A 5941-nucleotide genomic window follows, 5' to 3' on the forward strand; every position below is an offset into this window, starting at 1 on the left:
GGGTTTGTTGATGACTCATGTCACTACTTTCCATAGGTAAGGTGTGGGAAACATGTTCATTATTCTCACTTATAGCTTGTATTATTAAGGATTCTCAAGACATGTGCTTGTGAGAGCATCAATCTAGAATGTCACACACACTTTTCGAGTGTGTCATCAGCGTGCTACATCAGTGGCAAATGAAGGATCAGATGGCAGACTATTTTCATGTGTTAAGTAATTAAGATGGTATTATTGTAGGGTGCTCTACGTAGATAGATAATTCTAATGAGACATGTAAAATTGGCAAGTTTGAAACGCGACAACGTAGAAAGGAATGGTATCAAACCATCAAGTGGCTGCTATCAAAAAATAAAAAAAAATGTGCATGAAGCTAGACTGAGGGTTTCATAAGCTAGGTAGCCATATTCTCAATGACAAACTATCATAATTGTGATGTTGCCTCGAGACACCTTTCACATCATCTCCATTTTGATGATCACCAATCGTTAAGATAGAAAGACCGTCTAAACATTGTTGTTGCAGTTGCTAGTGTATTTGCATTGATTTGTGTCAACACTATAATCAATAGCATCAACAAGGCCGTTTTTGTTTCATCCGGCGCTCCTCCAAAATAGGGAGAATGGTTTTCACTCCTTTCACATCCATCTAACATCTACCCCAATGTGACACAACTAGGCTCAGTGGCGTGACTTGCATGTGTCAAGAATATACTTTGATGTGGCCCGCCCTGTCTTTCTAGTGTCGGACGTGTCAAGTTGTCTTCAATTTGTGTGTCGATCAGGGGCGCGGATGGCCAGGGCAACATACACCAGTGCTCCGGAAACTGGGGAAGGGGTACCGAGTGAGTGTTCTCTTATCTTGCCAGTTTTCATTGTCTCAATAAGATCAATATGTTGGGGAACGTAGTAATTTCAAAAAAATTCCTACGTACACGCAAGATCATGGTGATGGCATAGCAACGAGAGGGGAGAGTGTTGTCCACGTACCCTCGTAGACCGTAAGCGGAAGCGTTAGCACAACGCGGTTGATGTAGTCGTACGTCTTCACGATCCGACCGATCCAAGCACCGAACGTACGGCACCTCCGAGTTCAGCACACGTTCAGCTCGATGACGATCCCCGGGCTCCGATCCAGCAAAGCTTCGGGGATGAGTTCCGTCAGCACGACGGCGTGGTGACGATGATGATGCTCTACCGGCGCAGGGCTTCGCCTAAACTCCGCGACGATATGACCGAGGTGGAATATGGTGGAGGGGGCACCGCACACGGCTAAGGAACGATCCGTAGATCAACTTGTGTGTCTATGGGGTGCCCCCCGCCCCCGTATATAAAGGAGCCAGGGGGAGGAGGCGGCCGGCCAAGGAGGGCGCGCCAAGGGGGAGTCCTACTCCCACCGGGAGTAGGACTCCCTTCTTTCCTAGTTGGAATAGGAGAAGGGGGGAAAGAGGAGGAAGAGGGGAAGGAAAGGGGGGGCGCCGCCCCCCTTCCCTTGTCCTATTCGGACTAGGAAGGGGAGGGGCGCGCGGCCCCCTCCTGCCTCCTTCCCTCTTCTCCCTCGAGGCCCATGTAGGCCCAATAACCCCCCGGGGGGTTCCGGTAACCTCCTGGTGCTCCGGTAAAATGCCGATTTCACCCAGAACAATTCTGATGTCCAAATATAGGCTTCCAATATATCGATCTTTACGTCTCGACCATTTCGAGACTCCTCGTTACGTCCGTGATCACATCCGGGACTCCGAACAAACTTCGGTACATCAAAACTTATAAACTCATAATAAAACTGTCATCGTAACGTTAAGCGTGCGGACCCTACGGGTTCGAGAACTATGTAGACATGACCTAGAACTATTCTCGGTCAATAACCAATAGCGGAACCTGGATGCCCATATTGGTTCCTACATATTCTACGAAGATCTTTATCGGTCAAACCGCATAACAACATACGTTGTTCCCTTTGTCATCGGTATGTTACTTGCCCGAGATTTGATCGTCGGTATCCAATACCTAGTTCAATCTCGTTACCGGCAAGTCTCTTTACTCGTTCCGTAATGCATCATCCCGTAACCAACTCATTTGGTCACATTGCTTGCAAGGCTTATAATGATGTGCATTACCGAGAGGGCCCAGAGATACCTCTCCGACAATCGGAGTGACAAAACCTAATCTCGAAATACGCCAACTCAACATGTACCTTCGGAGACACCTGTAGTACTCCTTTATAATCACCCAGTTACGTTGTGACGTTTGGTAGTACCCAAAGTGTTCCTCCGGTAAACGGGAGTTGCATAATTCTCATAGTTACAGGAACATGTATAAGTCATGAAGAAAGCAATAGCAACATACTAAACGATCAAGTGCTAGGCTAACGGAATGGGTCATGTCAATCACATCATTCTCCTAATGATGTGATCCCATTAATCAAATGACAACACATGTCTATGGTTAGGAAACATAACCATCTTTGATTAATGAGCTAGTCAAGTAGAGGCATACTAGTGACTATATGTTTGTCTATGTATTCACACATGTATCATGTTTCCGGTTAATACAATTCTAGCATGAATAATAAACATTTATCATGAAATAAGGAAATAAATAATAACTTTATTATTGCCTCTAGGGCATATTTCCTTCAGTCTCCCACTTGCACTAGAGTCAATAATCTAGTTCACATCGCTATGTGATTTAACACCAATATTCACATCTGCATGTGATTAATACCCATAGTTCACATCATCATGTGATCAACACCCAAAGGGTTTACTAGAGTCAATAATCTAGTTCACATCGCTATGTGATTAACACCCAAAAGAGTACTAAGGTATGATCATGTTTTGCTCGTGAGAGAAGCTTAGTCAACGGGTCTGTCATATTCAGAGCCGTATGTATTTCGCAAATATTCTATGTCCACAATGCTCTGCACGGAGCTACTCTAGCTAATTGCTCCCACTTTCAATATGTATCCAGATTGAGACTTAGAGTCATCTGGATTGGTGTAAAAGCTTGCATCGTTGTAACTTTTACGACGGGCTCTTTTATCACCTCCATAATCGAGAAACATCTCCTTAGTCCTCACTAAGGATATTCTTGACCCATGTCCAGTGATCTACTTATTAGATCAAAATTGTATTCCTTTGCCAAACACAGAGCAAGGTATACAATAGGTCTGGTTCACAGCATAGCATACTTTATAGAACCTATGACTGAGGCATAGGGAATGACTTTTCATTCTCTTTCTATTTTCTGCAATGGTCGGGTCTTGAGTCTTACTCAACTTCACACCTTGTAACACAGGCAAGAACTCCTTCTTTGACTGTTCCATTTTGAACTATTTCAAAAATTTATCAAGGTATGTACTCATTGAAAAATCTTATCAAGCGTCTTGATCTATCTATATAGATCTTGATGCTCAATGTGTAAGCAGCTTCACCGAGGTCTTGCTTTGAAAAACTCTTATTCAAGTATCCTTTCATGCTATCCAGAATTTCCATATCATTTCCAATTAACAATATGTCATCCACATATAATATTAGAAATGCTACAGAGCTCCCACTCACTTTCTTGTAAATACAGGCTTCTTCAAAAGTCTGTATAAAACCATATGCTTTGATCAACTCATCAAAGCGTATATTCCAACTCCGAGATGCTTGCACCAGTCCATGATGGATTGCTGGAGCTTGCACACTTTGTTAGCATCTTTAGGATTGACAAAAACTTTCTGGTTGCATCATATACAACTCTTCTTTAATAAATCCATTAAGGAATGCAGTTTTGACATCCATTTGCCAGATTTCATAAAATGTGGCAATTGCTAACATGATTCAGACAGACTTAAGCTTCGATACGAGTGAGAAAATCTCATCGTATTCAACACCTTGAACTTGTTGAAAACCTTTTCGCAACAAGTCGAGCTTAGTAGATAGTAACACTACTATCAATGTCCGTCTTCCTCTTGAAGATCCATTTATTTAACATGGCTTGCTGATCATCGAGCAAGTCAATCAAAGTCCATACTTTGTTCTCATACATGGATCATATCTCAGATTTTATGGCCTCAAGCCATTTCGTGGAATCTGGGCTCATCATCGCTTCCTCATAGTTCGTAGGTTCATCATGGTCTAGTAACATGACTTCCAGAACAGGATTACCGTACCACTCTGGTGCGGATCTTACTCTGGAAGACCTACGAGGTTCTGTAGTAACTTAATCTGAAGTTTCATGATCATCATCATTAACTTCCTCACTAATTGGTGTAGTAGTCACAGGAACAGATTTCTGTGATGAACTACTTTCCAATAAGGGAGCAGGTACAGTTACCTCATCAAGTTCTACTTTCCTCCCACTCACTTCTTTCGAGAGAAACTCCTTCTCTAGAAAGGATCCATTCTTAGCAACGAATGTTTTGCCTTTGGATTTGTGATAGAAGGAGTACCCAATAGTTTCCTTTGGGTATTCTATGAAGACGCACTTCTTCAATTTGGGTTCGAGCTTATCAGGTTGAAAACCTTTTTCATATAAGCATCGCAACTCCAAACTTTAAGAAACGACAGCTTAGGTTTACTTCTAAACCATAGTTCATACGATGTCGTCTCAACGGATTTAGATGGTGCCCTTTTAACGTGAATGCAGCTGTCTCTAATGCATAACCCCAAAACGATAATGGTAAATCAGTAAGAGACATCATAGATCGCACCATATCCAATAAAAGTGCGGTTACGATGTTCGGACACACCATAACGTTGTGGTGTTCCAGGTGGCGTGAGCTGTGAAACTATTCCACATTGTTTTAATTGAAGACCAAACTCGTAACTCAAATATTCGTCTCCGCGATCAGATCGCAGAAACTTTATTTTCTTGTTACGATGATTTTTCCACTTCACTCTGAAATTCTTTGAACCTTTCAACTATTTCAGACTTATGTTTCATCAAGTAGATATACCCATATCTGCTCAAATCATCTTGTGAAGGTCAGAAAATAACGATACTTGCCACGAGCATCAACACTTATTGGATCGCATACATCGGTATGTATTATTTCCAATAAGTCAGTAGCTTGTTCCATTGTTCCGGAGAACGGAGTTTTAGTCATCTTGCCCAAAAGGCACGGTTCGCAAGCATCAAATGATTCATAACCAAGTGATTCCGAAAATCCATCTTTATGGAGTTTCTTCATGCGCTTTACACCGATATGACCCAAACGGCAGTGCCACAAATAAGTTGCACTATCATTATTAACTTTGCATCTTTTGGCATCAATATTATGAATATGTGTATCACTACGATCGAGATCCAACAAACTATTTTCATTGGGTGTATGACCATCAAAGGTTTTATTCATTTAAACAGAACAACAATTATTCTCTGATTTTAAATGAATAACCGTATTGCAATAAACATGATCAAATCATATTCATGCTCAACGCAAACACCAAATAACATTTATTTAGGTTCAACACTAATCCCGAAAGTATAGGGAGTGTGCGATGATGATCATATCAATCTTGGAACCACTTCCAACACACATCGTCACTTCACCCTCAACTAGTTTCTGTTTATTCTGTAACTCCTGTTTCGAGTTACTAATCTTAGCAACCGAACAAGTATCAAATACTCAGGGGTTACTATAAACACTAGTAAGGTACACATCAATAACATGTATATCAAATATACCCTTGTTCACTTTGCCATCCTTCTTATCCACCAAATATTCAAGGCATTTCCGCTTCTAGTGACCATTTCCTTTGCAGTATAATCACTCAGTTTCAGGCTTTGGTCCAGCTTTGGGCTTCTTCGCGGGAGTGACAACTTGCTTGCCATTCTGCTTGAAGTTCCCTTTCTTTCCCTTTGCCCTTTTCTTGAAACTAGTGGTCTTGTCAATCATCAACACTTGATGCTCTTTCTTGATTTCTACCTTCGTCGATTTCAGCATCACAAAGAGC

Source organism: Triticum aestivum, chromosome 6B, assembly GCF_018294505.1.
Source record: "Triticum aestivum cultivar Chinese Spring chromosome 6B, IWGSC CS RefSeq v2.1, whole genome shotgun sequence".
In the NCBI taxonomy this organism is placed as follows: Eukaryota; Viridiplantae; Streptophyta; class Magnoliopsida; order Poales; family Poaceae; genus Triticum; species Triticum aestivum.